Source organism: Gobio gobio, assembly GCF_949357685.1.
Source record: "Gobio gobio genome assembly, chromosome: 18".
Lineage (NCBI taxonomy): Eukaryota > Metazoa > Chordata > Actinopteri > Cypriniformes > Gobionidae > Gobio > Gobio gobio.
In genome coordinates, this window is record NC_137111.1 from 22,130,902 (window position 1) to 22,144,325 (window position 13,424).

At 37.6% G+C, this 13,424-nt stretch overlaps 1 protein-coding gene across 3 annotated transcripts in view; it reads left to right on the top strand.

The window, feature by feature from the left end:
* The window catches only part of slc8a3 (solute carrier family 8 member 3), a 71,697-nt gene that overhangs the window by 1,861 nt on the left and 56,412 nt on the right, over positions 1 to 13,424 (top strand). The gene's annotated exons all lie outside the window — the stretch shown is intronic.

The following is a 13,424-nucleotide window of genomic DNA, read 5'->3' on the forward strand; positions in this document are numbered from 1 at the left end:
CCTGCCACACTCTCCTACACTCTGTTTATATCCCTATCAGGTGTCGCCTCAACTGGGCATTTCTTAAAATAGGGTGGGGGGAGGCTCGTGTTTGTGGGTGTCTCTAGTTCGCCCGGTCTCCTGTTACCCTGAGAGACGTGTGCTGCTTCTTCACCAGACCGGTGACTGTCAGAACTTTGGGAAACAGATATGCTGCCAGTGGCAAACTTGCTGTTGTGCATTTGTGTGGTATTTAGATTTGACAGTGTTGTTTGTGCGTGTGAGTGTTTATGATGAAAATACATACATTTGTATACACACTCAGAGACATGGCTGACTGCCTCCAATTTTTTCTCTAATGAGCACACGGAATTCGTTAGCTTAAAGGCCTCATTAGTATGTTAATTAGCCTGAGTTGTTCATAGGCCTTTTGTGTGAATATTTGTAGTCTATTTATTGTCTGAAGTGAGAACACTAAGATGCCTCTCAGCGGCAGTTGTCAACAGTTGCGTATGAACGGATTTGCTGAGGGTTCTGCTACACAGGCTGAGGTGTGATATACGAGAGGGAGAGAGCGGTGGAGTAAGGACAGAAGTTTCCAAAGATACATTTTTTTCCCACGATTTACGCCTAGCATGTGGCCCGTTTACTAGTAAGTCCTTGTCGTGGAGAATTCTGTGTGCTCCGAAACACATCAAGGCAGCTATTTGCCATTTGCCCATTGCTTACAGGTGCCAACGAGGTACTTTAACGCATGCTGAGATCTACATGATCGTATTATCCTGCAACCCACAGGCATCTCATTGCCATGGGAACAGCTGAGGCGGTATAAAGGAGGTTACCCACGATTGGCTCACCACCCTGAAATGCTGCCAGTCATGTTTCTTGAGAGATCTGACCTGATCTTGGTATGAATGAGATTCAAACCCACCATCTGTGTGACTGCATCCAGACATTGCCAACGGCTTATAGTTTAACCTGTTGAGTTTCTTTGGAGGACTATCGTAAATGGAATTGGCTGACTTTCCAAGCTATAAGCTACTTATAATTAAAAGTAGTTAAAGGGATTGTTTACCAAAACATGTCATTTCAAACCTGCATATCTGTGGAAGATATTTTCAAAATGTCTAAAGAGTGACACACAAAAAGTAATGTTGTTATTGTTAACTAAAACTAATTTATAAAATAAAATAATTCAATAATATAAAATATAAATATTCAGGGCTTGACATTAACACCTGCCAAATGGATTTCAGCAGTGTAATGCAGTCACTCCTACTAGCCTCTTTGGTGGGTTGAAATTTATAATACACATTTTTCAATTGCAGTCTTTTAAAAAGGCATCTGAAGTAATAAACTAAGTGCAATGTAGTGTTGTCGATACGTTGTCGCTTCCAATACTCATTTTCCGAAGAATAGACACGATACCAGCTGCACTTTCTCGCTCTCTCATCACTCCGACAGCGAGTTGACACAAAACCCCGCCTCCCTTCACTTACTTCTTTAATTTGCTCCAGATGAATATTGTTGGTGTTACAGGGCTTAAATTTCGCCGTGGGATGCGTGTATTGTGCATAATTTTATTAATTCCCGCAGATTTTGTGCTCACACCCAAAGTGCGCACACAAAGCTGCCTCTCAGTACTAAATTGAGTTCTTTTTCATATATACACACAAAATAATGTCAAAATGCCCATCTTGGCGAGTATTCACATAAACACTACACAGTCAGTTTAAAGTGAACGTAAACGTTTGAGAAAGAAAATGCATATGTTACAGTATAATGGATCCGTGTGTCAGGTCTTAAAGTGACAGCAGGTATATTAGGTTTACCTGCTGCCAAATTATGAGATATACATATTTTTTTTTTTTATAGTTTTTCCCCATGGCATCAATGTCAAAACTGTAGCCAGTGAAAATGCTGAGTGTCTGTTAACTTTGGAAAACCACTAGCCACAGTGGCTGGTGGGCAAAAAGTTAAAGCCCTGTAAATATAAGAGGAAAAACTTAAACTTGGAAATTTTAAAAATAAGAAATCCTGAGCTGAAATAAATAAGTGTACATTGAAGTATCACAATTACTAAAACTAAATTAAAGCTTAATAGGAATGTTTAAAAAATTACTATTAATAAAAGCTAGTATAGTATATAATTAGCTAGTATATAAATAATTAGTGGTTCAACAAAACTTGGATCATATTAAGGATCAGATCAGGCCCAAATGTAAAATATATACAGTATATAGTGTTCACTGTATAAATTAAATATAGATTCATATTTGTTAAAGCTGTGTTTGGTTGTTTAATTAACATTAATGACAGCAGCAGGTATTTATAGGCTGCTGTCACTTTAAGACCGAATGCACGGATCCAATATAATGATACACATCCAAATTCTTTCTCAACAGTTAAGACGTAACAGACTGTGTTTACGAGAATACTTGCAGAGACCTGACAATTTTATGTGTCAGTTCAAGCACAAGGAAATGCGAAAGAGGAATCAATTAAATTCTGTGTTTGTGTGCTGTCTGAGACGCACCTCTTTGTGTGTGTGTGCGCGTGCGGCTGTGCACACAGATAACAATGCGCGAATAACAAATTTAGTTCTCTTTTGCCTCTTCTAGCGCAAGAATGGTTTAAAATTGCTTTAATGTGTAAATTGGCAAGACGAAATATGTGCAAATGATAAACTTTCACTCTGTAAAGGTTAACCTCTGCAATTAATCCGCAAATCAAATGTATGGGCACTACGATTCGTTTAACCTCTATAAATAACACAAAAATAACACTGGTCCTATAATGTTTGGACCACAATATACTTGTGTACTTATTAAAGGTGCAGTATGTGAATTATAGCGGCATCTAGTGGTGAGGTTGTGAATTGTAATCACCCACCGCTCACCCCTCCCTTTTGAAGCACATAGAGAAGCTACCGGGGCCGACACAGGACAAAAATGCCGTCGTCGTAGAGAAAGTAGAGAGTGACTAGCGTGCTGTAGAGAAGTTTGTTCGTTTAGGGCTACTGTAGAAAGAAACATGACGGCGCAAAACGGCGATTTCATTGTAAGGGGACCCGCTGTGTATGTACATTACATTTACATTTAGTCATTCAGCAGACGCTTTTATCCAAAGCGACTTACAAATGAGAGCAATGTAGATAGAAATGGCTCATTCTTAGGTAATAAAAGCATAACCGTTCATTATGTAAGGTCTTTATACATCATATATATATATATTAAATATACATCATATATACCGTATATAATATTGCATTTCTGTCAATAGATCTTCATAAATACTACACACTGCACCCAAATATTCTCATCAACTCACCCAAAAGACATGATATGCTGCTGATAGTCATAGAGTATCACACAATACAATTATTTTAAACCAATGTACTTCTGACAGGAAAAGTGAGAAAATCACACTAAGAGCAGGAGCAGGATGAAAGGTAAAATGTGTAATTGTAAGAGTGGAAGAGCTACTTGATCTCTTTCTGTGCGGGCTTTCCAAGCAATGCTGTGTGAAAGTGAGTGTGTCGTCTCTTCTGCTGTATTTTTAGTGCATTACTTTTTCATGCTGGCATTGACTCTGATGCTGAGAGAGTGAAAGAGATGGCATGCGTGTGTGTTGTCGTCTCTGTCAGCACTCTGCCATCTCATGGGTGTATTTGGAATAATGTATAAGATCTTTTTCATGTTTTCAAGTGTGTTTGCTTACCACCAAGAGTGCATCAACACGCATACACATACACAGGAGACCTGCAGCTTGAGACTTGGAGAATCAAATTGTGGTTTTATTACACAGTGCTTTTGGAGGGTCAAATCGGGATTATACTCTTACACAGATATGAGTGTGTTTGACCAGAGCAGAAGATCTCCTGAGGTCCTCTGTGTGGGTGTTTAGCAGGGAGATGTTTACTTCCAGTCTTGTGGGCTATATACCCTCACCTAAAGGATTATTAGGAACACCATACTAATACTGTGTTTGACCCCCTTTCGCCTTCAGAACTGCCTTAATTCTGCGTGGCATTGATTCAACAAGGTGCTGAAAGCATTCTTTAGAAATGTTGGCCCATATTGATAGGATAGCATCTTGCAGTTGATGGAGATTTGTGGGATGCACATCCAGGGCACGAAGCTCCCGTTCCACCACATTCCAAAGATGCTCTATTGGGTTGAGATCTGGTGACTGTGGGGGCCATTTTAGTACAGTGAAGTCATTGTCATGTTCAAGAAACCAATTTGAAATGTTTTTAGTTTTGTGACATGGTGCATTATCCTGCTGGAAGTAGCCATCAGAGGATGGGTACATGGTGGTCATAAAGGGATGGACATGGTCAGAAACAATGCTCAGGTAGGCCGTGGCATTTAAACGATGCCCAATTGGCACTAAGGGGCCTAAAGTGTTCCAAGAAAACATTCCCCACACCATTACCACCACCACCAGCCTGCACAGTGGTAACAAGGCATGATGGATCCATGTTCTCATTCTGTTTACGCCAAATTCTGACTCTACCATCTGAATCAACAGAAATCGAGATTCATCAGACCAGGCAACATTTTTCCAGTCTTCAACTGTCCAATTTTGGTGAGCTCGTGCAAATTGTAGCCTCTTTTTCCTATTTGTAGTGGAGATGAGTGGTACCCGGTGGGGTCTTCTGCTGTTGTAGCCCATCCGCCTCAAGGTTGTGCGTGTTGTGGCTTCACAAATGCTTTGCTGCATACCTCTAGCCTGGGAAAACCCAGACAACTTCCGGCAAATTTAGATTTGCTCTGCAAGTAGTCTGGCAAAGACCCCATTCAAGCCCATTTCTAAACCCTAGAAATCGCGGCACCAATTAGAAACGTTGGGGCGGGCTTTACACGATGACGACAGCGCAGCGACGTTAGCAGATTTGCCGCTGCGGAGCATTACTCGTTCGAATCAGCTATCGTGTCTGTTTTAAGCGATTTAAACTTTTCCTTTTCGTTAAAACCCGAGCAAAGAACAACACTCGAAGCCTTCATATCTAAAAAAGATGTTATCGCTGTCTTACCGACTGGATTCGGCAAAAGTCTGATACCAGCTTGGCCCTTTGGTGGCTAAACGAATGGGTCTTAGCGAGAACCCTCTGGTAGTGTTAATGTTTTACAAAATATAGTTTTAAGTCCTTTTCAGGCGTGAATGTAGTTGTTTAAAGCTCAAATCTGAGGTTTATTTATAAAGAGAGCGCCTTTTTTTTAATTAGATCTGCCGTTTTCGGAGTTGTGAGCTCCAGTGGTTCAGCGGCGCTCAATCGATCATTGAGCCCGCCGAGAGGCGCCTTTCCTCGGCCAGTCCTTCTGCCGTCTGCCGCTGGCTCTGATGTCTCTGTAGTGGTTAAACCGTCTCGTCTTTTGTAGATCTAACGGCTGATCTTTGCTCTCATTAATCTATAATTTGTTCCTAGACAGATCGTTTTGTCTGAGGGCAAAGTGAAGTTTCATAACTTTATATTTTTAAGATATTAAACTTTACCGTTGTAGTCTCCTAGCGCTGACTTTGACTGAATTGCTTTATTTATTGTATAGCTTCTTATACCTTTTACTTATACTTTTATAATTGCTATTGATGATCACACATAAACTGACATTTAACAAAAAGAGACAAAGAGGGTTGTGTTTTGTGTCATATTTAATGTAGTGATAATCATTGCCTATGTGTGTGTGTTTTTTTTAAATGTAAACGAAAAGAGGCTGGGTTTTTTTATATTTCGTTTTGTTATAAACATGCATTGAAGATAATATGCATTGCCTGCACTACATAGGCTATATACTGAGTGATGTCAAGAACGCTGTTTGTCCATTAGCAGAGTAGGCGGACTAGTGTCCTCCCGTCCTCGGGAGTTTGTTCTCCGGAGTCAAACTTGGTAAGTCAAGGACGCAAGTCAGAAGTTCGCGTACGAAATATGTCATAAAACACCACTGCCTCATTTCATAATTTTTTTTAATAAAAATTAAACATAATAATAGCCACACGAATGTGGTTCAGGCAACGCGTAGCTAGGCCTACATTGATTATCTTATATATTTATAATAAAAACGAAGTATAAAACACCCTGCCTCTTTTCGTTTACATTTTAAAAATAATATATTAAACATAAATATGTGGTTTAGGTAAGGTGACCAGATTTCTGAAATGGAAACCGGGGACATTTCCTATTTGAGAACACAAGTACAGACAAGAACGGATATTGAGAAACGGCCAAAGTCTCAGATGTTTCTCCGTCGCTCTGCATACGTCATCTCCCTCATCGCTCAGATTGCTCTATCCAATTGCGCCGAGAGGCATTTGAGCGACGCCCGTTGGTGACGCCCCTTTGGAAATGATTTGTCTATGAAGCTTTGCCAGACCATAACTCAGTTACTACTATGGCTAGCATACCTCGGTTTTAACAAGTGGTTATTTCAGTCAAAGTTGCTCATCTATCAGCTTGAATCAGTCGGCCCATTCTCCTCTGACCTCTAGCATCAACAAGGCATTTTCGCCCACAGGACTGCCGCATACTGGATGTTTTTCCCTTTTCACACCATTCTTTGTAAAGAAATGGTTGTGCGTGAAAATCCCAGTAACTGAGCAGATTTTGTAATACTCAGACCGGCCCGTCTGGCACCAACAACCATGCCATACTCAAAATTGCTTAAATCACCTTTCTTTCCCATTCTGACATTCAGTTTGGAGTTCAAGAGATTGTCTTGACCAGGACCACACCCCTAAATGCATTGAAACAACTGCCATGTGATTGGTTGATTAGATAATTGCATTAATGAGAAATTGAACAGGTGTTCCTAATAATCCTTTAGGTGAGTGTATATATATATAATGCCTTGATCTCAAGGTTTTTAGTTAATTTCCCTCATTATTAAACATGTAAGCATGCGGTAGACGAAGTACACAAATCAAGAACCTGATTAAAAGTACCTAATAAAATATTACTTCAGTAAAAGTATTAAGTACTCCTTTACAATTGTATTTTAGTAAAAGTACAAAAGTGCTTGATTTTTGAATGTACTAGACACAGATAGAGCTTTTAGGTTACAGCTCAGTCTGGCATCATTATGAATTATTAGGCATTTTCAAGTAGTCGGCACTAGTCGGTAATGAAGATTATTAAGACATTTAAAACACGTTTTTATTTTATTAACAAAACTTGTCATACACTGATAGCTATCCTACTGATAATTACTGGTAATTCAAGTGTGCAAACAAGTGAAGATAACAAATTATACCATATAGTATATAAAAATGAGGTAAATGTGTGTTGACAAATATAAACATACAATATAAAACAGTCAAATGTGTTAATGTTTTAAGCAACACTATGCAAACATACTAGTTTTATATCATTCGAAACTGCTACAGCAGAGGGGAAGATGCATTGTTTTAATGTTATGTGTAGTTTTTACATAAAACCTACCCCGTTGAGACAGTAATACACAAATATGGACATGTCCACATTCACACATTTTTGCTTAAGCAGCTTGCCTTTTTACAACAGATTTAATTCACATACAACTGAGAGTCGTGACCTGAATATGATTATCATTTACAATAATAAATCCTACTATTTGGCATTAGTAACTTACTTTTTGCGCTGTCAGTCAGGCTCAGAGGATCTCCCACTCTTGGTGCATTTTGAGTCAGACTTGTGAATTCAGTGAATTGTTAACTGGAGACTCGCTCTGACCGGATCATTGTGAATTCCCTAAAATAAAAACAATTTAGGCTTCAAGTATCACCTTTGTGCTTTTTGAAAGACTGCAGTCATCGCAGCTCCAGCTGACTACTGTAGATTTAAAGTATGTTTTCATGGAAACGGTGATACTTTTTTTTTTGTCAGGATCTTTTGAATAGAAAGTTCAAAATTATAAATTATTATAATTTTAAATTAAATTATAAATGTTTTTACTGTCATTTTTGACCAATTTAATATGTCCTTCCTTAAAAGTATTAATAAATAAAAGTATTAATTGTTAAAAATCCAAAAAAAAAATCCTACTGTCATATATATATATATATATATAGTTTTACTGTATATCTTTAACATTTTTATTGATACGAAACCACCAAAATAAGTTTCCTCCAAGTTTGCAGGTTGTAGATGTTTCATTCATGAGGTCAATCTGTGGCTTAGATCCTGTTTTTGTCAAATGTCTTTTGGTTATACAAGTTCCCATCAAATTTTAACTTTGCTAAGCAGCGAAAGATAAAAATTCTATGTAAATGCTTGTGCATTTGCATGTATATGAATTTAGCAGTTGTAGTGAAACAGCTTCATGTCAACTGTATGTGACGTCCGCTATGCTTTGACGTTAATGTTGTGTGATAGTTTGGTTGTTTTGCAGTAAATAATAAACCGTCTGGTCGCTGTGGTCCAGTGGATGGGATTCAGTTTCTCTGATGAGCAGATACAAACCCCCGCCTGGCCCCAAAACGCACACACATCCGAGCTTTGTTTGATTTTTATGAGCATGATTTCAGAGACTCATAAAAATATTCCTGTCCCACGCGTTCCAGGGTGTTGCTATGGTAACAGGTGCTGACTTCATGTGCAGGGATAAGACGGATCTTTAGCTTCAGACACTCAGTGGCTATTCAGATATAATGCTACACAGCACCACCTCAGACACACATACTTTTGTTTACGCACTCAGAGGATCAGTTTGCTTCAAAGCTTTAAAATGTTGTTGTTTGGAATTGTTTGCTGATGCCTGTCATGTACTGGCGAAGGATGAAGAGAGGTTACAACCCATCAATACAGACAAGATTGTTCGTGTGTGTGTGTGTGTGTGTGTGTGTGTGTGTGTGTGTGTGTGTGTGTGTGTGTGTGTGTGTGTGTGTGTGTGAGGTAGTGTGTCTGACGTAAATTAGAGTTATGCCAGACTATCACCCACAACCTGCTGTGACTAATTTTCCCCACATCTTCTAACTAGTGGGTTTCACAAAAACACACACACACAGTTTAAATCACATCAGTCTAAATCTAATCATCTAAAATCAATTGGCTTGCTACTTCCAGAACTTCTTCTCAATTACAGGTACACACACACACACACACACACATACATACACAACGGACAGGAAATCATGCTCCGCTGTATAGGTGTCCAGGTCTGGCATCTCTGCACCCATACCGTATTTAAATTTCAGAATCATAACAGGTCTTTCAACAGCATTTGTAGCATGCTGTCGATTACCACAGAAAATAATTTTGACTCATCAAAACTAAGGGATAGTATGGAAGCTTGTTTCGCCATGGAATAAAACAATTTAAAAGATAATTGTGACTTTTTATCTCACAATTCTGACTTTATAAATCACAACTCTGGCTTAACTCGCAATTCTGACTTTATAAATCACAACTCTGGCTTAACTCGCAATTCTGACTTTATAACTCACAATTCTGACTTAGAGGGATAGTTCACCCAAAAATGAAAATTAGCCCATGATTTACTCACCCTTAAGTCTTCCTTTCAGACAAATTGAATAGGAGTTATATTAAAATAGTTCGGGCTAATCCAAGCTTTATAATGGCAGTGACTCTTGCTCTGTTTTTGAAGTCCATAAAAAATGCATCTGTCTGTCAAATAACGTGCTCAACATTACTCTGGGGTGTTAATAAAGGCCTTCTGAAGCAAATCGATGCGTTTGTGTAAGAAAAATATCCATATTTAAAACTTTATAAAGTAAAGTTCCAGCCGATCGCCTTCCGTTGAAAAGTGTTGAAAGTGCCTTCTTGCAATTCAAGATGCTTACGCAACGTCTGACAAGCGTACCTTTTTGAACGGCAGAGGCACTTTCAACACTTTTTCCATAAATTGAATACAGAAATTCAAGCCTCCATAGGGATAGTTTACCCAAATAAAAAAACATGAAATATATTTTGAGAAGATGTTTTTCTGTCCATACAATGCAAGTCAATGGTAACAAAAACTTCTTGATTCCCAACATTCTTCAAAATATCATCTTTTATGTTCAGATTTGGGTTGAAACAACATGAGGGTGAGTAAATGATGACCATATTGAATTTTTTGGTGAACTGTCCCTTTAAACGTCATACAGTGCCCTCCAAAAGTTTGGAAACACCTTAGGTAAAGTGGGGTTTAAATGCTTATCATTTTGTGATAACTCTGCATTGATAAGGAACAACACAAACAATGAAAACATATTTTATCAAATTACATTTATAAAGCATCTCTGAGCTGTTTTTTGATTGGTCTGTTGTGTAGCCAACTAATTGATACAAAAAAAAAATCTGGATTACAGGTGCTAAAGGGGTATTTATTGACATTATTATGAAATCAAAACGGAAGTGTATTAGTATTATAAAAAATTTTAATCCCATCTGAATCCGCCATGTCTGTGTTTTTCTTACACAACCTCTGAAAAAATTCAAGTGCAAATTACCTTCTGTTTTTCGTCGATCTCAACGGTTCTCTAAAAAATCAAATCCCGACTGATTGTGAATGTCTGTGATTGCTGATGTTTATTATCCTAGCGTTTCTCCTCATGTGTTTTTTGACATACTTTACCTGAGATAGCATTTGTGCACCAATCTATGGCATGCTTTCATCTAGTTTCAATATGGATAGTATCTAACAGAAAAAAATATATCAAATTAATAAATAGAGTCAAATCGCGGAAACTGCAAAGACTGCTCATTTTAATATCTGTGTCAGGTAAGATTAAGATTCTTGTCTAGATTTCGCTGCTCATTTATGAAAGTTTATTATAAACAGCCACTGCTATAAACTCATGAAGTTTACTTAAATAGGGATTTTATAATAAATTAAAATTATATCAGCAAATAATAAATGAAAAGACATATATGTCATACATGATGCACGCAAGCACTGCAGATGACCTTCTGTAACGCCCACATCTAGAAAACACACTCCCACCTCTGTAATAAACACGGAGATGCTAGTTTTGTCAGAATCGGTACATGAAATCACAGACTTCAAGTGATAAGAATTGTAAATCAAACGTCTTTTAGATTGGAAAACTAGTTTTGACTACAGTCAATAACATGCACCCTTCTTTTTCCTCTTTTCTCCTCTTCCTCCATTTTTTTGTATACGTATGTGGTAGTGTAGACAGAGGAGGGGATGGTTTGTGAGAGAGAGGTAGAGAGAGAGAGAGAGAGAGAGAGAGAGAGAGAGAGAGAGAGTTAGGGGCAGCTCAAGGCTTCAGGCTGGGCTCTTTTGCTTTACAAAACAGTTTTTCCTCATTAGGCCTTCTGTTTCTACACTGTGCTGTTTACTTACAGCCCACTGCATATGTGTGAGTGTGTGAGAGTGTTTGATTTACTTACTATAATCAGGTCTGGCCTGATGGCTCTTGCATAGTCCACTTATGTTCATGCATCTCTCTTGCAACATCTTTTGGGTTTATGACTTTTGGGAATTTGATCATGCAAAATAGTTAAACTGCTTCCTCAATGTTAGTTGCAGGAATCATAAGATATTTAAGGATTCTGGTTATTTTACGGTTCTTTTTAGTCCAGCGGGTCTTTAATGTGGAGGAAGGAAGAATTAAAATTAAATAGAGACTTTGACAAATTAAGATCTCTCTCTATACTCTAGATGAGCCTTGGTGAGCAGAAGAGACTAGAAGAGTAGTATATAGGCATATATATGTAACATATAGAATTTTTCAGATAATTTGGTCTTGAGAGAATCCGATGAGAAATGTTTGAGTATGTACTGACTCTCTGACTTTTTGAATGCAGACTTTGGTATCTTGGCAAATATTAGCACTGTGCTAATATTTGCCAAGATACCAAAGTCTGCATTCAAAAAGTCAGAGAGTCAGTACATACTCAAACATTTCTCATCGGATTCTCTCAAGACCAAATTATCTGAAAAATTCTATATGTTACATATATATGCCTATATACTACTCTTCTAGTCTCTTCTGCTCACCAAGGCTGCATTTATTTGATCAAACATACAGTAAAACATTAATATTGTGAAAAATAATATTACAATTTTAAAATATAATATATTCCTAATTTCAAGCAACATTACTCCAGTCTTCAGTGTCACATGATACTTCAGAAATCATTCTAATATGCTGATTTATTCGGTGCTCAAGAAACATTTATTTTTATCAATGTTTAAAATAGTTGTGCCAGCTAATATATATTAAAACAGTGAAACATTTTTTTAAGAACATCAATTTAATGCATGCTTGCTAAATATTAAAAACTTTTAACAATACATTTTTCTTTAAAAATAAAAAATGTACTGACCCCAAACTTTAATGGTAGTATATTTGAGTCAAATTTGTATTTCTGCTAAGGAATTAGATAAGAAACAAGACATAATTGATACTTAAATGAGACATCCATTATCAGTTATCAAAGAGCAACCCCTGAGCAATACAGATTTCCTCTGGGTGTGTTCCTATGTTAGAGAGAGCAAATGAACTGCTCACACACCACCTCCATCTCCATGTGGATTCACCAGAGCTGCTCCCACACACTCCCACATACACACTGTCATCTCCACTGGTGCAGTGGGATATAAATGTAATGAAATAATATTTGTCCATATTAGTAAATTATTACCAGCTCTCTGGGTGAAACCTGCACACATTTAAAGTTACACAACCTGAGCTGCCTCAATGCCTACATTGGTGGCATTCTAACCATCATGTAACCACTTAGATATAAGGGAAATTCAACCCAAAATGGAAATTCTGTCAATTGACTTACCTTTATGTCATTCTGAACAACGACGTTCTTCAAAATATCTTACTTTGTTCCACAGAAGAAAAATCATTAAGGTTTGGAATGAAATGAGTAAATGATGATTTGATGGGATAATGGGATAATTTCCATTTTTGGATGAACTGCACCTTTATCTGGTTTGTAATTATCTACATAGGCAGCAATTCTGCAATTCTAAAAGCTCAATTTATTTTAATAGAGAACATGTTGCTGATCCAAAAGTTGTATACTCTATAAATAAATACACACAAAATGGTCTTTCTAGTATTTATTTATAACTCCTATGATCTTGGCTTTTTGTTTTTTCTCAATGAGAGCGAACCAGTTGCTTTGCCAGTATTTACCCCCCCCCCCCCCCCTCCCAAAAAAAAATTAAGACTGCATTATTAATTTAGCTATTTGAAACAGGAGCCTTAAAATGCTGCTTCAATAGGAACGGAGCAACACGCTGCCCTTGTTTTCCAGTGCGTCATTTTGGACATTGCTTATTCTGGCAACATTCACACCTGCTGAGTGAGGCCTTTTAGCTTTCTGCTGTGTGGACCTTTAGTATTTCACCATATTATATCACACACACACTGCTCACAAATCTAGCAAAGAATAATGGCTTTATTTGCAGAATGCTCAGATGAGTTTGCTTACATTACATTTAGTTCATACTCCCGACCACTGATGTCAGGTGTCTTTCTTC